Genomic DNA, 26585 nt, shown 5'->3' with positions numbered 1-26585 from the left:
TCCAAATTTATGCATTAACATGTCAGAAATAAAGCTGAAGAGTATTAATTTTGCATAGTAGTACTCTTGAATTTTTCAACAATATGGTTTATATACAGCCTTTGTTATATTTTCTTTAGAATGATTTAATTGTTTTACTTAAAAAAATACCAGTAATATAATCTTTATCAAAACCCAAAGCATAACACTGAGCTGTAATTTACAAAGAAACCCTCAGGAAAAACCTCCATATTATGGTTCAAATATACATGTCATCCCTATATTTTTCAAGTGCAAGGTACATCAATTTATATTTCTTTCTATAATTGAACACCAACCGTGCCATTAACTCAAGCAAAGGAAAGTAGAGATATGAAAAGTGATGTATCAACTGTGATGACTGTCTTTGCTTCTGTCATTTGAACTCTGGAAGAAGATAAAACAACAAAATTAATAAAAATTTAAAAGTTTTTCATAGTTCATATACTTTAAGTTAGGAAAGAAATGAGACACACCAGGCATCACTTGGTTTTAGGGTATTCAACAGCTGAGTTTCCTTTTAACAGTCTTTGATGCTGTGACACCAGCAGACAAGTTGCAAAAGAGACACTGCAAGTTCAAGTTTTCCTTTGTTTTGTGCAGCCTCCACTACCAAAATGTTGTATACTGAACAGGAATACATGGGCTTGTGAGTTGATCCCTACTAGTAAAACAACCTTCAAATCTTCTCCCACCATAGATAATTCACCATATGGATTTAATTTGGGGCTTTTGCAATTTAATTTTTTCCCTCCCTTTGCTCTTCTGTATTTATGAAAGACAATCTCATCTGCCCTTAGGGAAGGAGAACCAGAATAAACAGACCTGGGATTTCACCTCACCTATACTCTGCATATGCATGTCATGATATTACACAAGTTGGTTAACTTCTCTGATTTACACTTCCCTTTTTTTTTTTTTGGAAACTATAGGTCAACTTCCTATATGGTGGCATTGGGAGAATTAAATAAAAGAGGGTTGCAGTGTACTTGTAGGGGTGCCTGCACACAGCAAACACTCAATAAAAGTTCTTAGGACTACTCTCATTGTGTTTATTATATGCTATACTCATGTATACATTATATTGGGAGTTAAGTAATCACAAAATTTAGCTTTCCAATTCTCTTTATATATCCCTCATCCCAATTTACCCCATCCACTGCCACACACATTCCTTAATCACAGTGCCTTTAGAGAATAGCATTTTCAACAAGATAGGTAGGTAAAAGTGGGTGTATTACATCCTAATCTAACCCTGTCATTTTCCTATGTTTTCCCTGTTTCCTAGAGTAATGGAATGCAAACAATACTAACACTTGAACTCTGTACCAACTCAATGCTGAACTTCTCATGTTTCTGCCCATGGAAACAAAAGAGAAATCAGAATTCATATGCATAGTTTCTTTTACCTATTAGTTGTATATGTTGGAAAATAGTATATAGAATAGAAGTAACCATATGCCTGGGCAGAATGAGCAGGGAGATGAAGTGGAGAATTACTTAGAAAAATTATAATATACTAGAAAAATAGAGAATATAAACAATTTTAATGAAATAGTTTCTCAAATACAATTACCAGTTATTCATTTTAATGCACTATAAGGAAGAATGAAATACACCCAGGCAGTCTTAAGATTTTTACTCTCTTGGAACCACATATGCCAAATTTCCAAGTGTCAGTTTCCTCTTTACTCAAAGTATTAAAATCACCTTTAAATTTTATGATCGTCCAAAAACATGGAGTTACCCTTCACCATTGTTCTTTACAGAAAGTTAATTAAAAAGAAGAAGAAATTAATAGAATTACAATTGATAAGTTCTATTTAATTGTCCAGTCACCTAAAACACTTCTAATATTAAAAGTAGTACTATATGATAAATAAAAAGTTATTGCCAAAACCCATATCATATTACTGGTGATCTTGTTTATGTTGGAATCTATGATTTAAAAAAAAAAAAAAAGAGCGGGGCGCCTGGGTGGCTCACTTGGTTAAGTGACTGCCTTCGGCTCAGGTCATGATCCTGGAGTCCCGGGATCGAGTCCCGCATCGGGCTCCCTGCCTAGTGAGGAGCCTGCTTCTCCCTCTAACCCTCCCCCCCATGTACTCTCTCTCTCTCCCATTCTAACTCTTTCAAATAAATGAATAAATCTTTTAAAAAATGTTTAAAAAATAAATAAATAAAAATTTTAAAAAAAGAGCTTCAGTATAGTTAGTATGTTCAATCAACCAACAAATATGTTGCTTATTTTACGCAAGCTACCTCTCTTGGTCTTTGGGGTAAGACAGAAAGCAATATGGTCAAAGTACCTGATCTACTGCATTTATATTCTAGAATATTCCAAACTTTATACCACATTACTTCACATTAGAGCTCCATTAAGATTTCCCCCATTTAAAAGATGAAAAAAAAAAAAACAGGCCCACATTCATTGAGCACTATTCCACCTAATAGATGTAGAGTTAGAAGTGTTTTTGACTTTAAAGCCCATGTTATTCTCATTATATTGTGAAAGATAAGGCATTCTGTAGTTTGGGACAACAACTCAACTGTCCAAAGTAAATATAGCATACCTTCTTTTCTGGGTACAAAGAGACTGCTGATGGCAAAGAGGTGTCTATCAATCCTGAAGCAATCTAAAGAATCCAGCTCCTACAGAGTTAGATAATATGTTTCTGGGAAGACTCCAAGTGCAGAAACACTACCTGTCACATTGGGCTGTGAAGTCGGCCTTAATAAAGAGGAAGAAAAGGTGCAAAAACACCCTCTGGTCCTTTGTAACTGGTTACTCATCTTGAAACAGGAATAGGAAAGGGTGAATGCAAACATTCATCTCGGGCTTTCTGGAGGCCCCTCAGTAACTGGATGAATCACAGCTCTGCTCTACTGCAAACCTGTAACATCAAGAACCTCTCTCTCTTTATAAGCTAGTGGCCAGAAATAGTGCCAACCTTTTTTCTATTAGACTCCCCCAAATTTTATTTTTAATGAAGGTAACACTGAATGTATGAGATTCATGTATATTCCATATAGACCTCTAAAGAAAGTTTAGGTAGTATTAATGATTTCCCTGGAGTCGTTTTCATTTTTAAAAAATCATTTTCCAAATGGTTTTATCATGAGATTGTTATCAAGAGAAGTTTTCTGAGGAATGAGATTACTGTGGGTGTATAAGCTGAATGAGTGGTAGTTCTTACATACATTTCAGTTATGATTTTGATAATATAGGTGGCTGTTTTTTGATTATTTCAGATTAAAATTTATTTAAAACTACTGTCTTCCAGAAGTCAGTAGTATATATAGCCAAGCAGAATTTTAGTTCTATGAAATGTTCTATAAAAGTCAGAAAATGGGAAGAGGGATTTCTAAGTCAATTAAGTTTGATAAATACTCCAAATATCATCTCACTTCATGGAGAGTCACAATGCCTAAAATCATGTTAAAATCTCTGAACTTTCCTGTAAAAATGGGATTTGATTAACCTAATTTAGTTAAATGATTCCAAAACATATTTGACTATTAAATCCTTTTTTCACATCAAATTCATTTACTGTTTTAGAACATATTCTTTGAAAGCCTTGACTAAATTATTATGATAGAAAGAAGTCGAGCTAAGTTTCCAAATAGTCATAGGTTCATATGGAAAATATAGTCAATGTGCGCCGGGATGGCTTAGTCAGTTAAGCCTCTGACTCTTGATTTCAGCTCAGGTCATGACCTCAGGGTCATGAGATCAAGCCCTGTATCAGGCTCTGAATTTGGTGAGGAGTCTGAGGAGTCTGCTTGTCCCTCTCCCTCTCCTACTCCCCCCCTCTCTCTCCCTCCCAAATAAATAAATAAAATATTAAAAAAAGAAAATATATTCAATAGTTAAGTTACACGAGCTCTGTTTAAAAAGAATGTTCCAAACCATCAATTGTAGAAATATAAAATGGATGTGATAAGGTTTAAGGGTAGAAAATATAAAACCAGATCTCCATAGTTTAATGAATTATTATAATAATAATAATTATATATTTATATAATAAATATATAAATAATTATATAAATATATAATAATAATTATGCAACAGTGCCCAGCCTTAGGAAACCATGACTTGTGGGACATACATGAAGAATAATGTTTAATTCTGGCTGAATGTAAGGAAGATGGAATCAAACTGAAGTGCTTTTCAGGAAAGAGTAAACAGGATAGTGAATGATACATAAGTTTTGTTATATGATGAGCAGACAAAAGATCTAGGAATCAAAAACGTTAACATGAGAAGACTTGGAGCCACCATTTTGTTGTTTTCAAAGCTACCGTAATAGCTTCATAGCTGACATCTCAGCTTTCATTCTTCCCCTAACCCAACTTCTACACAGGAGCTAGAGTGATTATTTTTTAATGTAAATTATGTTGCATCATCTCCCTACTGAAAATCTTCCAGTAAAATCCACAATCTTTATCATGGTCTGTGAAATCACACCAGTCTTTCCCACGGTTGCCTCTGAACTTTCGTCTTGCTCAACTCCATCCTGCCCTGGCTTTCTCATTAAGTTTTGAAGATTCCAAGCATACTCCCACATCCAGGGTCTTTGCTCTTGTTCTGTTTGCCTGGAGTGCTTTTCCAATAACAGTGTATCTGTCTCTCTACTTAGTTCATTCAAGTCTTGCTTCAGATACCTGCTCCTAAGTGAGGACTTCCCTGACCACTCTCCTTCACTCTCTACTCCCTTTCCCTGCTTCTTTTTTCTGTCAGGTACTTAGCATTTGTTAATACGATGTCTTACATTTATTTCCTTTTCCCCTTCACATTAATGGAAGTAATGTTAAATGTTTTAAGAGATAAGCCTTGCTATTTTAGCAGCATAGTACAGTAGTAGATAGTTTTCCTATTTGCACAATGTCAGTGGCAGCATGAGGTGGGACTGGGGGTCTACCCTACACAGTCACTCAGAAACCAGGACTGACATCTTTGACCTGTTGCTTTCACATTTATCCTGGCATACAGCCAGGAGGCAATGGAAGAGAAGAGATGGCAAGTGGGAAATATCTATAAATTTTACCTGCAAATAGTACACATATGTCTTTTCACAGTCCTTTGGCTAAAACTCAGTCTTGTGGACATGCATCGCTATAGGGAAGATTGGAATCTATAATTCAACTATCTAGCAAGAAGAGTAGAGAGGTTTGGTGAATAGCTACCTAGATTCCATCATAATCACTCAAAATAAGGCAGCAGTTTTGTTTTATTCATACTATATCCACTTCCCAAGGACAATGTCTAACATATGTTGAATGTAGCAGATGTTCAACAAAAATAAATAAATATTAAAACCTCATACTCACATAATGCTTAATATGTGTCAGGCATTGTTCAGAACGCTTGACATAGAGCACTTTACAAAATGACCCTATATGGTAGATGCTATTACTGTCACATTTTACAAATAAAGTTAATGAGGTGCAGAGATAATGGGGAACTTTCCTGAGGTCTTAGAGCTAGTAAAAGTCACAGTAGAGATTTGAATTCAATTTGTCTAGATCCAGAACTCAAGTTCTTAACTACTTCACACAGTGCCATTCTAGGTATGTAGTGAATGAATAACTACAAAAATAAGGAATTTCAAAAATTTAGCAAGTTCCTTCTATTTTAAGTAAGTAAACATTCATAAAAATTGAGTTTTTTTCTTGCTGTAGGTATATTATCAGAGGCAGGATAGCATCAGAAAAGGAGAGAGAAAAAGAGATTCCTAATGTGGGTCGACATCTCAACTAGGAACATCCAACAATTAATAACTACAATTCTAAGATTTTTCTTCTTCCCTATCCTGGTCACATAAAATATTTTCCACGCTATAACAAAGCAAACACAATTGGAATTCATGCCGTTTTTATTAAATCTTAATTCTTTATTTTCTGTTGTTTTGGCTATTTCATTGGGAATGACGCTTGAGAAGCCCTTTAATAAGAAAGTTCACCTTCTGTCTTACATCCCAATAACAGAGGATTTATGTGTAGAGTTTATAGACTGAAGGAGAAATGTTAAACCTAATTTCTAATTCAGAAATCTATTTTTGTGATATGCCTTTAAATGTCATCTACAAAAACCCACCCCCTTCTTGATATAATATAAATACCTGCAAAGTGAACCTTCTTCTAGCACAGACACAGGCCGTGACATGACTTCTGTGTTCATCATAATGGTTTCTACACCTAAAAGAATGTAACACAAGAAGTGTAAACAATTATGAGACACTGCAATGTATAAAACTTTTCAGTTTAGAAAGGCCTGAATTTTTTTGTTTGTGTTTTTTTAAGTAGTATAGAACATATTATTTATGAGTGAAAAATCTATGTTTGCCTCATTATTTTAAAAGTTAGGAAAACATCAGATTTTGTGGATCAATCAGATACTGGCTAACTAATAATTTACAAAGAATATTAATAACTGAGTGAATGATTTCAACTATTTCCAGTGGCCAAGTAACTGTTATCCTATGGTTCTTGCTGCTGCTGTTTTTGTTGCTAATTTTCTTCCCTCACAATTTTGCCAGGGTTATAGAATGTAGAAAGACTTTGGATCATTAAATTATATATCACTAATATTGAACCTTTTGAAAGTTTTGAGTCTGAAAGCAATCTAGTTCTTTCAAAATTGAGGAGAGAGGAAAGTACTTTTGCTAGTAACTCCAAAGGGTTGTCATAGTTCCCATTTAGGAAAGGGGCCATAATAGTGAAGAGTGAGCCCAGAGTAAAAGTTTTAGACAATGCTTTCAGATTACATTCTCCTGAGTTATAGCTGGTGATCTGTAGCAGAGAACATATTGAAATGAAAGACAAAACAAACAAACAAACAAAGGAGGGGTAGGAGGAGGAAGGAATGGGGGAGGGAGAAGGGAAAAGAGAGAGAAAATGAAATAAAATAAGAATTTGACATAGATACCCCCATTATGTTGATCCTTTATAATACCTCACTCTGATGACTGGCTGGGTGGCTGGCTTGCTTAAATGTGTGTGTGTGTGTGTGTATTTTATATAATATAATAATATATATAAATTTATCTTGTGACTTCAGTGTTCTGCTTAATGCTTTGTTCATTATTATGCATATAATGGCTGGATTCTTATAAGTAACCACAAAACATTGGGGATTGAGACCCAGTAAAGAAGGACATTAAAAAGAAAAACCAGTGCTCGTTTTGGCAGCACATATACTTAAAAAAAAAAGAAAGAAAAAAAGAAAGAAAAATCAGATACCCTAAAAGTTTGATGAGGAAGGATGTAAAACTTCTTGTTGTGGGTTGAATTGTGTTTCCCAAAAACATATATTGAAGTCCTAACCCTAGTAGTTGTGAATGTGACCTTATTTGGAAATAGGATTTCTGCAAATATAATCAAATTATATTTGATTATGGGGCACCTGGGTGGCTCAGTCATTAAGCATCTGCCTTCAGCTCGGGTCATGATCCCAGGGTCCTGGGATCGAGCCCCACATGAGGTTCTCTGCTCAGCGGGAGGCCTGCTTCTCCCTCTCCCACTCCCCCTACTTGTGTTCCCTCTCTCACTGTGTCTCTTTCTGCCAAATAAGTAAGTAAAATCTTTAAAAAAATTATATTTGATTATATGAAGTCACACTAGATTAGGGCAGGCCCTAAACCCAATGACTGGTGTCTTTATAAAGAGAGGGACATTGAAAGATACAAAAAGACACACAATAGAGGGAAGAAGACCTTGTGAAGATGGAGGCAGAAATTGCAGTTATGCTGCCACAAGCCAAGGAACACCCTAGAATCACCAAAAGCTAGAAGAGGCAAAGAAAGATTCTCTTGAGAGAGAGTAGGGCCTGCCCACATCATTTCTTTGTTGTTAAAATTTGAAATTCAGACAAATAGTGCATATATTTGAGTCATACTTAACAATTATTCATTGTTTTTTAATTCTTTTTTCTCTATTTATTTTATTTTATTATGTTATATTAGTCACCATACATTGCATCATTAGTTTTTGATGTAGTGTTCCATGATTCATTGTGCATAACACCCAGTGCTCCATTCAATACATGCCCTCTTTAATACCCATCACCAGGCTAGCCCATCCCCCCACCCCCCTCCCCTCTAGAACCCTCAGTTTGTTTCTCAGAGTACAAAGTCTCTCATGGTTTGTCTCCCCCTCCAATTTCCCCCCCTTCATTTTTCCCTTCCTGCTATCTTCTTCTTCTTTTTTTTTTTTTTTTTTTAACGTACAATGTATTATTTGTTTCAGAGGTACAGGTCTCTGATTCAACAGTCCTACACAATTCATAGCATTCACCATAGCACATACCCTCCCCAAAGTCTATCACTCAGCCACCCCATCCCTCCCACCCCCCACCACTCCAGCAACCCTCAGTTTGTTTCCTGAGATTAAGAATTCCTCATATCAGTGAGATCATATGACACATGTCTTTCTCTGATTGACTTATTTCGCTCAGCATAATACCCTCCAGTTCCATCCACGTCATTGCAAATGGCAAGATTTCATTCCTTTGGATGGCTGCATAATATTCCAGTGTGTGTGTTTGTGTGTGTGTGTGTGTGTGTATACACCACATCTTCTTTATCTGAAATTTAAGTTTAATTTTTCCAGCTTTTTTGAAATATAATTGACATATGGTATAAGTTTAGACATATAGTGTGATGATTTGATTCACATATATATGGCAAAATGATTGGGTTAATTAACACATCTGTCACCTCACATAATTATAATCTTTTTGTGTGGGGTGAGAACATTTAAGATGGGCTCTCTTAGCAACTTTCAAGTATATGATACAACTTTCAAGTATATAAAACTACAGTCACCATGCTCTACGTTAGATCCTCAAAATTTATTTATCTTATAACTGGAAATTTGTACTCTTTGACCAATATCTCCCCATTTTCCCCACACCCCCAGCCCCTGTGAACTTCCATGCTACTCTGCTTCTATGAGTTCTGATTTTTTTTTTTTTTAGATTCCCCATAGAAATCAGATCATACAGTATTTGTCATTCTCTGCCTGACTTATTTCATTTAGCCTAATGCTATCAAGGCCCATCCATGTTTTGCAAAGGCAGGTTGTTTTTTTTTTTCTTTCTTTCTCAATACTATTCCATTGTGTGTGTGTGTGTGTGTGTGTATCTCACATTTTCTTTGTTCAATTCATCCATTAATGGACACTTAGGTTGTTTCAATGTCTTGCCTATTGTGAATCATGCTACAAAATATAATGAACATGGGGATACAGATATCTTTTTGAGATCCTGATTTAATTTCCTTCCTATATGTACTCAGAAGTATGATTGATAAATTGTATGGTAATGCTATTCTTATTTTTTGAGGAAACTCTGTACTGTTTTCCACAGTGGCTGCACCATAACCATACATTCCTACGATAGGGCACAAAGGTTCTCTCTATTTCACATCCTTCCCAGCACTTGTTGTCTCTTGCCCTTTTAATAATCACCATTCTAACAGGTGTGAGATGCTATATTATCATTCTGATTTGATTTTGATTTGCATTTTCCTGATGATTAGTGATGTTAAGTATCTTTTCATGTATCTGTTGGCTCTTTGTATGTCTTCTTTGGAAAAATGTCTATTCAGTTTTTCTTTGCCAATTTTTTAACTGGATTGTTTTTTCCACTTGAGTTGTATGAGTACTTTATATATTTTAGATATTAACCCCTTGTCTGACAAATGGTTTGTAAATGTTTTCTCCCATTTAATATGCTTCATCTTCATTCTGTTGATTGTTTCTTTTGCTGTACAGAAACTTTTTAGTTTGATTAGTCCTACTTGTTTGCTTTTGCTTTTGGTGTCATATCCAAAAATTTATTGCCAAGACCAACATCAAGGACATTTTTCCCCCTCTGTGTTCTTCTGGAATTTTACGGTTTCAGTTATTGGACTTAAACCTTTAATCCATTCCAAGTTAATCTTGTAAGATAGGGGTTCGGTTTTACTCTTTTGTTTGTGAATATCCCTTTTTCCCAACACTATTTATTGAAAAGTCTATCTTTTTCCTATTGAACATTCATGGCTCCCTTGTCAAGTAGTAGTTGACCAGCTATGCACAGGTTTATTCTGGGCTCTCTATTCTCTTGCAATGGTCTATGTATCCATTTTTGTGCCAGTACCATGTTGTTTTAATTAGTATAGTTTTGAAGTACAGTTTGAAATTAGGAAGTGGGATACCTCCCGCTTTGTTCTTCTTTCTCAAGATTGCTTTGGCTATTTGGGATCTTTTGTAGTTCCATACTAATTTTAAGATATTTTTTAAATTTCTGTGAAAAGGGAGCACCTGGGTGGCTCAGTTGTTTAAGCATCCTACTTACCCTTGGTTTCGGCTCAGGTCATGATCTCATGGGTTGTGAGATTGAGCCCTACATCGGGCTCTGCACTCAGCAGGGAGTCTGCTTGAAGATTCTCTCCTTCTGCCCCTCCCCCTGCTCATGCTCTCTCTCTCTCTCTCTCTCTAAAATAAATAAATAAATCTTTAAAATAAAATAAAATAAAATTTTTGTGGAAAATGCCATTAAAATTTTGACAGGGATTGCACTGAATATATATATATTCATATATATATCTAGTATAGACATTTTAACAATATTAATTCTGCTGATCATCAAATATATGATATCTTTCCATTTCTTTGTGTCTTCTCCAATTGTTTTCATCAATGTCTTATAGTTTCCAGTGTACAAATTTTTCAACTCCTTCATTAAATTTATTCTTAAGTATTTTATTATTTTTGATGCTATTGTAAATAGGATTTATTTTCTTTATTTTTTTAGATACTTCACTGTTAGTATATAGAAATGTAACTGATTTTTGTATGTTGATTCTGTATCCTAAAACATTACTGAATTCATTTATGAATTCTAACAGCTTTTGGATGGAATCTTTAGGATTTTTTTATGTATAAATTATGTCATCTGTGAAGAGACAATTTTACTTCTTTCTTTCCAATGTGGATAACTTTATTTTTATTTGCCTAATTGTTCTAAGACTTCTAGTACAATGTCAAATAGGAATGGTAAGACTGGGTACCCTTGTCTTGTTCCTGATTTTAGAGGAAAAGATCTAGCTTTTCACTGTTGAGTATGATGCTAGCTGTGGGTTTCTCATAAATGGTCTTTATTATGTTGAGACATGTTTCTTCTATACCCAATTGTTGAGAACTTTTATCATGAAAGGGTATCAGATTTTGTCCAATAGCTTTTCTTCCTCTATTGAGAAGATAATATGATTTTTATCTTTCATTTCATTAATATGCTATAACATATGTACTGATTTATGTATATTGAACCACCCCTGCATCCCGGGGATAAATCTGACTTGATCATGGTGTATGATCCTTCTGATGTGCTGTTGTGTTTAGTTTGCTAGATCTCCAGGGGGTGCAAATGGAAGGTTCTTTTGCCTGGTCCCTGTGCCAGCTGTCCAATTTGTAGGACTGCAGCTGGAAGGGGCCTGATGCCAATATAAGGCCATTTCAGGACCTCTGGGGGTACAGACAGGGATGTCTCCTTCAGGGTCCCTAGGCCAGCAAGAATGTTCATAGTCTGTGGCTGAGATGGGCTAGAGCACATTACAGCGCTCTCTCAGAATCTACAATCTGACCGAATTTGGTGGGCTTACTTCCAGGGGCCTCCCAGGCTATGGCCAAGAGGGGCTATGACTGGCTGTGGGCCACTTCAGGGTCCACAGCCAGGACCAAGGTCTGGACCCATCTGATGCATGGCCGGGCATGACTCCCCTCAGGTCTCTTGGCTATGGTGCTGGTGACAATCCCAAAGCCACATGTGTCTATATTTGAGTTATCAGGAGTCCAGAACTATTTGTGTTTCTGTGGGCAGGGTTATGGTCAGTGACTCAGCTTCCTGGTTTCAAGCCTGACCAGCTCTCCTCAGTCTTGGACTTCACCAGAGTTTCATGGTCTTCTACCTGGATCCCAAGCTCCCATGAAGGCACTTTTGTGCACAGATACCAAATCTGCTGCTGACAAGGGGTAGGGGGCAGTCATGTGCAAGGGACATTTTATTTGTCGAGAAAGCCTCATCAGAATCCTGCTTCTCCAGCGTTAATTTATATGTTATGGCATTCGGGCCAACCCTAGTAATCCGATCTTGAACTCTACCACATTAGCAACTGCAATTCGTATATATTCATAATGCAGCTGCCTCATTTTCATTAAATGAATACCAAAATGGTATAGCTTGTTGGATTTGGAGAATAACACTCTACCAAGAAAGTCCCTACACCAAGTGGTTATGCAGCCTCTACTTGAATACTCAAATGACAATAAACTCACTACCTTTAAAGGCAGTCTCTTCGACCCCTGGATACTTTTGTTGCTTAGACACTCTTTATGTTAAGCTGAAATTGCCTTTCCTGTCCTTACCACGTGTGGTTCTTATGCTATGCCTTGAGGCACATGAAACCGTTATAATTGCACTTTCCCAGAACGACCTGGCCACCCTGATTCCTGGCCACTGTCCTCCAAGTCTGTTGGCTTTCTGCAGACTCCACACCCTCCTCTCCTTTGAGCATGGCTCACGTGACGTGGTTTCAGTTCACCGCCCTGCTTCAGTGGCTCCCCTCATCTTGTTTACATTATCCATGTGCCCTGGCATTTCAGCTCCACGTCATTTTGCTGCTAGTCAACACAGCACTGGCTTCTGTTCTCCCTTGACATCACTGCATGGCTAACTTGCCCAAGTAAAACAAGGTTTAATTAAATCTTAATGTTGCACCCGGCTCTTGCAGAACTGTTGTTTTCTGGTCCTTGTGCTATTAGCAGAATACATAATGAAAGCAGAGCATATGAGTGTAGAATCGGTCCCACTTATAAAAAGTTGCATTTTGTCGTTCACTCGCAATTTCCTTTCACTAAGTTTACTTTTTGGCTTACCACAGAGGTCTCAAGATTTCCTCGCAGACAAACAGACGTATATTTATGGCAGTGTTTGTTGTTTTTGAGTGATGAAATTGGCATCAAAAAATCTTAAAATACATTAAGAAATCTAAATGGGAGGAAGCAGGATTAGTTTGAAAGTTTGAGGATTTCCCTCTTCTTACCGGTTACCTCTTTTACATTCATGAATTGTCTAAATTGAAACTACTAGTCTTCTGAACTCTACAGATGCTAAATAGCCCATAAATTATTCTGGTTTTGAACTGCTATCATTTTTCTCCTAATTTTAATTTATGACACAAAAATCATCATTATGGTTATTACTCTCAGGAAAAAAAATAAAAAGTGATAATACCAAGCAATCCCTGGCATGACTAATTTTTCCAATCTGGTCATAAATCCTTAGGAAATGTCCTGTATCTCAATTATTAAATGTTGATCCAATAAGAGTTATTTCAACAGTTAACTATTTTTGCCTGCCTTAGAGAAGTACAATATGATTACATGGTTTGATATATGCATGAAACTTATCAACAACTTTAGTTGTGTCCAACAGCTAAACAACATGAGGACTTTTTGTACTGTATCAATTGAACTGATAATGATGTGAATATATTATTTCTGGCAATTCACCTCTCACTTTCTTAGCCTTTATTCTTTAGGTGATAGCAATGATTTGCTCTGTTTATTTTGTGATTTAAAAAACCCAAAGAGCTTAGAAAACTTTCTGGACACCAGACTCCTGATTCCCATGTTAAATAAGAATAGTTTAAAGCAGCTACATAGTATGAACCCCCCTTCAGGTAAAAATACCACGGTACAGAATGTTGAGAGGTCTCTTTTCAAAGCTACCAACCCATGGGAAACTAAAATCTTATGTTTAGGTGTAAATGCCCTAATTTAGTTTCTCCTACGCAAACTAAATTCTTTAAAAATATATGTGAAAATATTTCAATCTGAGTCATCTACAAACCTATGTGCCTATATTATGTGTCAGTTAACATGTGTAAAGATTATGATTATTTATATATAATGACTGGAACCATTCTTTTTAAAAAAAGAGTCTCAAGTACCAATTAAAAATGGGAAGTATAAAATGAAAATAAAATCTGATTTTCTAAAGGATGTAAAGTTCTCATAGATCAAACATAAAAGCAATCTATTTTGTTATTTGTTTATTCCTTAATTTTTGCAATAGTCCCAGAGTCAATATAGACTACAGTGAAGTCAATTTTCTGAATTGAACTTGGGATATTTTTTGTTAGTTTTTAATAGACTAAATATCTAGGAGATGTACGGGCAAAAGAAGGGTTATTTAAGACTCATCTCTAATATATAGCCCAGTGCATGGTTAATTTCTAGAAAATATGTATCAAGTGAATTGCTGACTGACAGATGAATTGATTGACTAAATCAAAGACTATGAAAACATTCATACACTAAACTAAGAGTCAATAATTATTGTGAAGCTCCATAGCTCTTGCTTAATATTATCTTCTTAATGATGGCAAAGATGGAAGCCCTCTTCTTGGTTATTCATTTTCTACAAGAAACAGCAAGATTCAACACATTTGAAATAAATCTGAAACACTGAGACTTCCCATTTGGGTCTTTCTATTTATGCATAGAAAACTGGATTCATTATATGAACAAGGCACCTCACATGACTACAGAGCACATGTGCCCTCCACAGGTAGTCTCTGGGAATCAGCAACTTTCTTCATAAATCCATGGGGAAATCAACAGACTTCCTCTGCCATTTCTTTTTTTTTTTTCCCCTGTTAAAAAGAAATTCTTTTTTTGGTTTTTTGGATTTTGGTTTGTTGTTGTTGTTGTTTATGATGTTCAATCAGCCAACACATAATACATCATTAGTTTTTGATGTAGTGTTCATTTTGCTGCTAGTCAACACAGCACTGGCTTCTGTTCTCCCTTGACATCACTGAACCTCAGCCCTACAGCTCAGGCCTTCTCCAGCAGCCACATTCAGCATTGAAGATATTCCAACACTTGTCCCAAACCTAGGAGTCTTACCATGTTACATTTTTCACTTCCAAATCATGAGCAAATCTTGATGGGATTTCTTATAAAATATATCTCAAAGTCCTTCCACATTTTTCATATCCATTTCTATCCCTGGGTGTGATCCTTTATCACTCTTGCCTGGATTTCTGCAATATTCTTCAACTTTTCTCCCAGCACTCAACCCTTACAATCCATTTTCTACAAGTTGGTTTATATTATCTTTAAAAATGCAAAGCAGATCAATGGCACTCTCTTCTTTTTATTTTTAAGATTTTATTTATTTGACAGAGAGAGACACAGCGAAAGAGGGAACACAAGCAGGGAGAGTGGGAGAAGGAGAAGCAGGCTTCCCACGGAGCAGGGAGCCTGATGCAGGGCTCGATCCCAGGACCCTCGGATCATGACCTGAGCCGAAGGCAAATGCTTAACGACTGAGCCACCCAGGCGCCCTGGCACTCTCTTCTTATATCTTAGAGGACTCCTATTACACTGAGAATTAAATCCAAAAATGTTATCAGGAGCTACAAGTCCCTGCATTCTTTGTTTCTTGCTTACCTCTCCGATACCAATATCTCACAGTATCTTTCTTATCACACACAACTTTTTTGGTAGATAGGCAAAGATAGGCAAAGAAGCCTGAGTTAGGTGAAGGTTAGCTATACCCTCAGTAAATAGGTAATAGGAAAACAAAGTCACTGATCGAATTTTGCCAAACACACAGATATTTATTAGACATGCATGCTTGTATTAGTGAGTGAGCACAAAATAGTTTCAACAACAACCTGTTGAAAGTGCAACAAAGTTACATCTTTTTGTTCTTTCAGGTATTCTGTATGTCATCAGCAGAGAGCATTCCACAGGCAGAACTAGTATACCTTTAAAGTAGGATCAGTCAATGAAATGTTATTTTAACTCATGCCTAGAGAAAACCATTTATGGATCAAGACTGGGGTATCTTCCCTAACCTAAGGATATAAGCTTCATCGCCCACTAGATTCTTAAACTGTGTTAAAATAAATGCGAGGAGTATCTCAAAAATGCATAGGTCAATTCCACATATCATAAATACCTTTAATTTTACCAATAAAGACCCATTTATATTACTCATAATGCCAAGTATCAAGATATTTATTTGCCAACAAATACCAGTTTAGTAGTTTCTAATATCAGATCACCTGGTATTGATCAACAGATGGACTAAAGTCTTGGTATCTATCTCTGGAATGTGACTTTTCTTACATAATTCTAGCAGATGACCTCTGGATTATGGGTTCTTGATTGAGACAAGGGATCCCCTCTTCCTGGAGTCAAAGCCTAAGAAGCTGGAACTTACATAATATCACTCTATCTACCCTGACATAGTCTCAGTAAGCTGAAGACATTTTAACATTATTTCAGGAATTTTGCACTTGATGGCTCTATCTAGAAAATTATGTAAACACCCTTCCTAAAGCTCTCCACATGGTAAGCTCCTTCTCATTCTTCAGGCTGAAGTTCAAATTTCACCCTTTGGAAGAGGGCTTCCCTAGAATAGTAATAGTGATCACAGAGTAATAATAGTAACCACAACTGTAATAATAGCAATAATTTTGAGGACTTCTATGTGCCATGTGCTAGGCTACTTACTGTACATTTATAATTTCATTTAATCCTCACAACAAATCTATGAAGTGAAATATTTATCTTCACTCTACAGATGATGAAATTGAGGCACAGGATCTTGCCAACATAATATAATGGGAAGTGGCAGAGCTGGGATTTGAATCTAGGGAGTCCCTGCCCAGAGTTCACCCTCTTTACAAGTAAAGCAACACTGACTAACCTCAGGCTAACTACTATCACAATATCCTGTTTAATTCTCAATAGTTTTTACCATAATCTCTAAATATTTTTTATTTCCTTAATTGTTCTTTCTCATGTCTCACCAAAATGTGAATTTCTTGAGGGCAGGCACCATGCTGTCTTGTTTATCACTCCATCACAGGATCTAATACTTTTCCTGTTACCTAGTTGGTGCTCAATAAATGTATTTTTGCAAAAATTAATTAGGGTAGTAGAACACAGGTACAGCATTGCTAATTCTATCTCCTTCATTGACCCATATCACTCAACTGTCAAAAGGAAAACCACGAGGCCTGGAATTACTGATTCTCTGACTTTCTCCACCACCTGTGTCTCACATCTGGTATCACAAGAAGTCCATCACTGGTTTACTAGGGCATACTTTAACATCTGACAATGTTATGGAGAAAAAACAGCTCACATTTCATCTATTCTCCGCAATGTTGACAAAGTGATATTTCTTAAATCAGAATTCTAGGTAATACACTAAGACAAGAAAAAGAAAGAAAACTTTCTTTGCAGATGGCTTGACTATCTATTAGAAAGCCTGAAAGAATCAACCAAAAAACTCCTGGAACTAATACGTGATTATAGCAAGGTTGCAAGATAGAAGGCTGATACACAAAAGTCAGTATTTTTTCCCATATACCAGCAATGAACAAGTGGAATTTGTAATTAATGACATGTTACTATTTATATTAGTACCACAAAAAATGAAATACTTAAGTATAAATCTAACAAAATATGTGCAAGCTCTATATGAAGAAAACTACAAAACTCTGATGAATGTTATCAAAGAAGAACTGAATAAAGAGACAGATATTCCATATTAATGAAAGGAAGACAGTATTGTCAAGATGTCAGCTCTTCCCAATTTGATCTATAAAGTCAATTCAATTCCAATAAAACTTCCAGCAACTTTGGATAATGACAACTGATTCGAAAGCTTATGTGAAAAGGCAAAACAGCTGGAATTGCCAACACAATATTGAAGCAGAAAAACAAAGTTGGAGAATGGACATTACTCAATTTCAGGACTTACTATAAAGCTATAGTAATCAAAACCATGTCATATTGCTGAAAGAATAAACAAATAGATCATTGTGACAGAGAACTGAGATATAGACCCACATCAATATGTGAAGTGATCTTTGACAAAGAAAAAAGGCAATATGATGGAGAAAAGATAGTCTTTTCAATAAATGGTGCTGGAACAACTGGACATCCACATGCAAAAAAAAAAAAAAAAAGAGAGAGAGAGAGAATCTAGACACATACCTCACACCCTTCACAAAAATTAGCTCCAAATGTATCATAGTCCTAAATGTAAAATGCAAAACTATAAAACTCCCAGAAGATAACATATGAGAAATCCTAGATGACATGGGTATGGCAATGACAAAGCACCAAAAGTATGATCCATGAACAAAATAATCTATACAATGAACTTCGTTAAAATTAAAAATTTCAGCTCTATGAGAAACACTGTTGAGACAATGAGCGGACAGGCCACAAACACAAAAAACACATCTGATAATGTGATAAGATACATAAGAAACATAATACACCAAGAACTCTCAAAGTCCAACAGTAAGAAAACAAACAACCCCATTAAACATAAGCCAAGTATCTGAACAGACACCTCATCAAAGAAGATATACAGATGGCAGATAAACACATGAAAAGATGTTCCACATCATATGTCATCAGGGAAATACAAATTAAAATAGCAAGGAGATACCACTACATACCTACTAGAATGGCCAAAATTGAAAATACTGGCAACACAAGATGCTGGCGAGGATGTGGAACAGCAGAAACTCACTTATTGCTAGTAGGAATGCAAAATGGTACAGCCATTTTGGGAGACACTTTGGGGGTTTCTTACAAAACTAAGTATCTTCTTATCATATGATCCAGCAGTTATACTCATTGGTATTTACCCAAAGGAGCTGAAAACTTGTGTCCACACAAAAACCTACACACAGATGTTTACAACAGTCTTATTCATAAGGGTCCAAACTTGAAAGCAATCATGATGCCCTTCAGTAAGTGAGTGGATAAATATATTACAGTAAATCCAGAAAATGAAATCACTAAAAAAATAAGCTATCAAGCCATAAAAAGACATGGAAGAAACTTAAATGCATATTTTTAAGTGAAAGAAGCCAATCTAAAAAGGTTATATACTCTTTGATTCCAACTCTATAACATTTTGGAAAAGGCAAAACTATGAAGACAGTAAAAAGACTAGTGGTTGCCAGGGTTAGGGGGAGGGATGGATGGATAGGTCGAGTGCAGAAAATTTTTAGGGCAACAAAACTACTCCATTTGAATCTGCGATGGTATGGTCATTATACATTTGTCAAAACTCATAGACTGTCCAACACCAAGAGTGAATTCTAATGTGAACTATGGACTTTGGGTGATAATGATGTGTCAGTATAGGTTCATTAATTGTAACAAATGTCCCACTGTGGTGTGGGACGTCCATAGTGGGAGAGGTTTTGTATGTGTGGGAATAAGAGATATATTTCTCTTTACTTCCTGCTCAATTTTGCTGTGAATCTGAAACTTCTTTGTACATAAGGATTATTGAAACAAACAAACAAAACTACATCAGAACTTCTGCATCTTCATCATTTTAAGGATGGTACCCAAACTCCTTAGCCTGGCATATGAGATCTCTCTAAACTTCTCCCTGCCTAATCATCTAACTATGCATGTTAATTTGTTACACCCAAACTTGTATGTGTCTGTGTACACACACACACACACACCTCTACACCTCTTATGCCCACTTCTCGCACTAATCATTCAGAACTTCTTGTTTATTTAAGCAAAGGTGTTAGTCTCTTGTATAGGCTCTCATCTCTGAATGGTGAGTTTTCGGCTCTTTGTTGATTGACTAATGCCTACTTGCCTTTCAAGCTTCATATCTTCAGAAACTGTGCTTGATTCTCCTCCAGTCTTATTCAGGTGCCTCTGATGGCACCCAATATGTACCTTCTTTCATTATAGAACTTGTGATATTATTCTATAATCATTTACATATGTGACTATATCCTTCAACAGATGATGAGTTCCTTGAAGTAGAATGTGTGTTGTTTTAGCACAGTTCTGTGTCCATAGTAGGTGTTCTCAAAATATTTGTTGGGTAAGATTAATGGGGAACAAGGGGGGTGGGGCAGTAAGCTTCGATCCCAGACCATTCCCAGGCCTAACAATCATCTATGGCAAACTGCCCTTCAGGAAAGGTGTGTGCAGTTGCTGGAAGCATTTTCCATCTTTAGTGAATAGGGCCAACTTCACTCCCTGGTGATGTCAATATGGCATCTTTCACCAGCCTGAAAATCCTCTGGCACTGAAAACACACAAAGTCTGGAAGCTGTTTATGAGACTGAGAAGGTGAGTCAATAGACCCTGTTCCAAGTTGGCAAGAAGGGATATAGTCCTAAACATCTAAAGCTCCATAATTCACATTAAGCCTCTCATTAATTTAAATGTTAATGTAAATTTAAAACATGTCATATTGATTTGGAACTATCTTTGTATGAATATTGCATAACTGAGCTTTCTAACAGCGGAATCCAAATGGACATCCCTTCACATGAACTTTAGATTAAGAAAAAAAGTGAAGCTTGCTGTTTTTCTCTCCCATTTTATTGTGTTAAATCATTTGTTTTAGTTACACGTTCTAGCTATGAGAAGCTATGAGAACTTCTGCCTTTGAGTGGAATTGATTTGGACAGTCCTGAGTAAAAAGATCAATTTCTGAATCTCTTCTTTCGCAGTATCGCACATATAATTTCAAATATGTACAGAGATTGGTGTCTTTCCCATGTCACTGATGAGAAACTAAAAGTCTCTATGACCATGCTGGTGATTTCATTCTATTTTGTTAGTTTTCAGCCAGAATCTCCTTTCATTGGATTTATGTGTCTTTACTTAAAAGGAAAGCGCAATTTTCAAAGAATGTCTTATTATTCCAGGTTCACATAAAAGAAATTATGATGGTGATGATCATAATGATGATGAGAATGATAACTGGAAATTTTGTATATGCTTACTTACTCTGTGCTGGACCTTGATGCAAAGTCTTTTATGAAAAGTTCTCACATCAGGGCACCTGGGTGGCTCAGTTGGTTGAGCGTCTGACTTTTGGTTTTGGCTCAGGTCAAGATCTCAGGGTTGTGAAATGGAGCCCTGCATCTGACTCCATGCTCTGCGGGGAGTCTGCTCAAGATTCTCTCCTTCTCCCTCTGCTTTCTCCCCTGCTTGTGCTCTCTCTCTCTATCTCAAATAAATAAATAAATAAATATTTTTAAACATCATTAAAAAAAGTTCTCACATAATCCCCAAAGCAGCACAGAGAGGGGGCTACTCTCATGACCCTGTTTTACAGATTAGGAGACTGTCCCATGGAAAGATTAAGCCTTTCCTAAAGTTCTACAAGTAGAAAGTGATGTTGCTTGCCCTAGGATTCAGGTTGGTCTGACCCCATGTCTTTCTCACAACCACTAAGTTCTTTGGGTCTTAAACCACACAACATGACTGACACATACAAGCCTTGAACAGTGAGTTTCTGTTCTTAAGAGATGCATATGAACATACAATTGAGAATTCGATTATACTATTGATAAGCTGGGTGGATGGGTGATATCTAGAAACCTGCTTGCTAATTCATGAACGCCTTTTATCTTAATTCTTTCAGCTAAGCACTGTGAAATTTGAACTAATTGGCTAGTGAAGCCTCTTCCAGCCCCACATTCTATGAGTCTGTATAATATGATTCACTTTGGTCTGAACAACAAACCCTCTGGCTGGTTCTTCTCTTCACAGCCACCCACCACAATGCTTTTTTACACCCAATGCTTCTGCCCCTGCAGACAGCCCCACCTAGCTCAGTTCTCTGTACAAAGATAGGTACACAGTAAGCATCCTGCTATTGACACATTTCTTTGAAACATGCTAAATATCAGGCAGGAAACTCAGGCTAGAAGATGGAAAAAGAAGCATTTTGTTTTCCTGAACATAGAAATGAAATACAAACATCATAGTCCTGGAGAGAAATCAGACAAGGCTTTCTTATTATATCAAAATTATATTAACCAGTGCATTCAGAAGCTCACATAAATATAGGCCTGATAGAACCTATTGAGATGGAATATTTACTGGTCTACGTGTAGCTAACAAGCTTTATAGCGTCAGGATATATGGGATGGTAAGAAGGAGGATTGTTCTGGTCTCACACAGATGTGCCAACTCTGCCACCTCTTACTTCTTTCTGGGCAACTGACTCATGCCTCAATTTCTTCACCTATAAAATAAGGATCATAATTCAAAATTTTCATAAGGTCATTATGAGGCTTGTTCTGTAAAATAATGTAGTTTATCCCAGTGTCAGAAATATGGTAGAGGTTTAGATGAGTCTCCATTATTCTAATAATAACAAGAAAAATCTCACATGTTAGTTTTTAAATTATCCTTGTAAGTAATAATTTCAGCTACTGCTCAATTCTCAATTTTAGGAATTGTTTAGTTTTTGTAGGACAATGACATATGGAACACCAATTAGTTATGAATATTTCATCCAGAAACATTTTTCCCCCTTGGGAGATACCCAAGGTGGGCAGGGGGGAGGAAGTCATGATATAATGCCAAATTATGTAAGCTAGCTTACAAGTTGCCCACAGTTTTTCCAGTTTCTTCAGAATTCCAGATTCTTCCCCTCAACATTAGGATAGCAGATAGGTAGGTAGGTAGATAGATAGGTAGATAGATAGATAGATAGATAGATAGATGATAGATAGATAGATAGATAGATAGATAGATAGATAGATAGATAGTTAGATAGATAGATGTAGATAGATAGTGAACCACTGGTCATCAGGTGCCAAAGTATAATGAATCCTGTGAGTCAAAAATCAGACTTTACTCAGCTCTATGAGATACACAATTGATTTTTTCAAATTGATAGGTGAACTTGAAATTAATTGACTGCAGTCACCTTAGTATCATTTAACTATAAGTAACTAATTGTCCAGCAGAGATTGAATCCAGTAATTAGGTAATTTATTAAAATTCAGCCTTTTTCTAAGCATGATAGTTTTGCTACTGTAAATTCTTCCTAACCATTCTACCTATATCAAACAACATCTTTAGAAGAGAAATTATCACAAAATTTGAAAGATGGAAGGGGCCTTGGGCGCCTGGGTGGCTCAGTTGGTTAAGTGACTGCCTTCCGCTCAGGTCATGATCCTGGAGTCCCGGGATCGAGTCCCACATTGGGCTTCCTGCTTGGCGGGGAGTCTGCTTCTCCCTCTGACTCTCTTCCCTCTCGTGCTTTCTAGCTCTCATTCTCTCTCTCTCTGAAATAAATAAATAAAATCTTTAAAAAAAAAGAAGAAAAGAAAGATGGAAGGGGCCTCAGGAGCAACTTTGTACAAAGGCTTTAAGTTTTTATGTGGAGAGATTAAGACCCAGTGAGGTTTGGACACTTGCCCAAATTCCCTGGTTAATTATGGCAGGGTTATTAATTGAATCCATTTCTGATTCTCAATCCAGTGTCTATATTTACTTACTTTCTTGTTGCTATATAAGACTGAGAAATCTGTAAACTACAGCGAATTTTTTATAGTTTTCTATGTCAATTTGGCTATTAGATTTGAAACAAAGTGACAATTATCTGTATAGTTTTGAACTCATGACAGAAGGATGAAGTAAGAACAAGAAGTCCCTCATATGTATGTTCAAAATGATATCTATAGATAACATCTTTTCCAATGAAATACACATGGCACATCTCAAAAATACAATACAATGAACATTGACAACAGAAAGACTAGCAAATTTAGGATGGATATACTAAAGCAACTGTATATATATATATATATATATATATAGTTACATATATAGTTATATACATACACACACATGTTATAGGTATGCAACTGTATATATATCTATATGATACATGCGTTATATACATATATATTATATATAGACCCATATATTCACATATATATATGTATTTATGTTACATCAATTGATTCTATTGGGTGAGGTTGACAGGCAAGAATGTCTACCCTAAATTTGTTTTCATTCATATAGTATGATTTAAAAATATGATATTTGTGTTGTCTTACTCCAGGTGTAAAATAAACATCATCTGCTGAAATCCAGAACACTTCTTTAAATTCTTTGGGTTTTCTCAGGAAGATCAGGAACTATTGGAGAAATTTTGATAAGGTAAGTTCCAAGCACTACTAATCTGTTCTCTTGGAGTTTCCATTCTAGCTGCCTAAGTTCAGAACAAAGTGAGGTTTAATAAGTCAAAAGAATAGGCAAATGGAGAGGTAGATGCCACTTTTATTAATGATGCAGTTAGTATCTAAGGATGCTGTTTCAGTGTATGACTAAAATAGTCTTCCTAACATTGAACCCCAGACTTAGATTCACCCATCCAGGCCTAGGGCAGCTGCAGGCTCCCCTGACACGGACATGGAAGCCTGACCATAAAGTTTCCAGTGTGGAGTAGCCAGCTCAAATGCATCTGTGAGCAGCCTGCTCTAAAGATACAGGTGACGAGAATGGGTTAAACTATAACTGACAAAGTCTTGCTCCTGAGTTCACCAATCAAATAAACAACTCTAATGACCAAGGAGAGGAGAGAGTAAATGGAATAAAAAGAGGCCAGGAGAAATACTATGGTGGGATTTTCTTCAGATGAAAAAAATTAGAAATAGGGAATAAATATTCTTTCTTCATACCACTGTATAGGAATGACCTGCAAAAAAGAAGGGCCCGTTAGAGGTTGCCTCAGGATTTTCTTAACCTAGTAGCATAGTAAGAGAATTTCTCCTGGGTGAGAGAGGTAACCACAGCACCATGATTTCTCCTGCTTTAAGGAACTAGCCAGATTCAAGGCAGAATTGCTGCCAACTGTCTGTTAGAAGTCATGTCTTTTCAGAATCTCAATGGGCATGTTTTCTGTATTGTCATAAAGCAGATGACTCTATGGTAGACTGCTGGCATTTCTGATTTTAGCTAGTAAAGTAAAGCTCACTAGATAATTTTTAATTTTTTCAGGCATACTATTAAATTATTCTGCAAAGAAGGTGTGGAGGGAACAGTTTATCTAGGTAGTAAGTGAGCTTAGGTAGCTCCTCAGTGTACTTGTCTCAGTGGGAATGTGTAATGGTAATTTAATAAATCATCAATGTTACTTGAATTTATGTGTTGGAACTGTGTTGGTAAAAATAAAACCAAGGAAAGGGAACTTACAGAAAGGATAGAAAAAGAATCATAAGCATGAATACAAGAGTAAAATGATATACCTGGTGCAGAACTATGAACAAAGCCAACCATCTGCAGATAGTCTTGGTAGCAGGAACCACTTGATGCCTCTAGAATGAAGGAATGCTACACTATTTCTTTTATATTTGTGTTTCTTCAGTTGGAATTCTAGATCATGCAAGAAAAAGTTCACTTTAATTTTGGTCATTTGATTTGGTCCAATTTTGGTGATAGCCCCTCCCCTTACCTATACTTGCTAAGGATTAGGAAAGGAAAAAACATAATGGATTAGGACAACTTTGTCTCCTATAATGGAAGGACAGTCATCAGGATTTACCATTACACCATGAATACATATCATGGGGAAGAATTAATCATCAAAAATGAGATAGGATATTATGAAGGAGGGGTTTTTATTTGATATTATTTAATACCACCTCCTAGTATAGATGGTATATCACCTTTTAACATGAGTAATCTACAAAAATGTATGGACCGCACTGACATTTAGAAAATTGATTATTAATGGGGTGCTGGGTGGCTCAGTATGTTGTGCATCCAACTCTTGGTTTTGGCTCTGGCTGTGGTCTTGAGGTCATGGGATCAAGCTCCGAGCCAGTATCCACACTCAGTGGGAAGCCTGCTTGAGATTCTCTCTCTCCCTCTGCCCCTCCCTGCCCCCCTCTCTCTAAAATGAATGAATAAATCTTTTTTTAAAAAAGTTGGTTATTACCAAAGGTCTCTTGGATATATCCTTAAAGAATATCAAGGGACTACTAAATTTAACACTCAAAACTTATACTTCTGCAAGTTATTATGTGAGCTGGAAAGTAAGATTAAATCTATAAAAGTCCTGATCCTATCTTGTATTCAGTTTGAAAGGAAGGGAGCATCCCTTGTTACCAGACCACACCAGAGAGTGTGGACTTCTGGTATTTAAAAGAGGAGCCTGGTTTCTTGCATCCATCCCATTCAAGTGTGGAATGGGAGCCCTTTTGATTTAAAATCTTCTGCTAGCTACATTTAACCAACCAACCAAACAGAAACAGTTCAGTGTTGTAATCTTGGTCAATGGGTATCTAAAACCATGCTTGAACTAATGAAACTGTAGAAGAGGAATGGGAAGGAAAATTTAGTCATTGAGAAAGTGATCTCAAGAAGGGACATGTAGAACAGCCCAAAGACATTTCTGTGCCTAAAGATTTGGAAGTCAGGAAGTATGACCACAAATGCACATATTGAGGTATTTGTTTGGCATGTCCACTGTTGTCAGTGAGGTACGAAATGGATGGAAATGGGACAAGTATGTAATCTGCTTTCAGCCCTCGATTTTGGAGTCATGGCTTCCTTCTGCTGGGATGCAGTCTAGATATCCAGCTATAATTAGATCCTAGGGAAAGTAAAACTCATTCAGTAAAGGGACTAGTCCCTCCAAACAAACAAACAAACAAAAATATCATACTGAAAGAGAGAAGAGAAA

The 26585-nt window shown here is 36.4% G+C and overlaps 1 protein-coding gene across 4 annotated transcripts in view; it reads left to right on the top strand.

Moving 5' to 3' along the window:
• Positions 1 to 26585, top strand: part of LRRC4C (leucine rich repeat containing 4C) — a 1194180-nt gene that overhangs the window by 979754 nt on the left and 187841 nt on the right. For all 4 annotated transcript variants that reach the window (XM_027577718.2, XM_027577721.2, XM_027577717.2 and 1 more), the window contains one exon: positions 23961 to 24058. The gene's annotated coding sequence lies outside the window, so the exon portion shown is untranslated. The remainder of the gene's footprint in view (positions 1 to 23960; positions 24059 to 26585) is intronic.

Source organism: Zalophus californianus, chromosome 11 (assembly GCF_009762305.2).
Source record: "Zalophus californianus isolate mZalCal1 chromosome 11, mZalCal1.pri.v2, whole genome shotgun sequence".
Lineage (NCBI taxonomy): Eukaryota > Metazoa > Chordata > Mammalia > Carnivora > Otariidae > Zalophus > Zalophus californianus.
The sequence above is the reverse complement of the archived record's forward strand: the minus strand, read 5'-3'. Positions and strand labels throughout refer to the sequence as shown.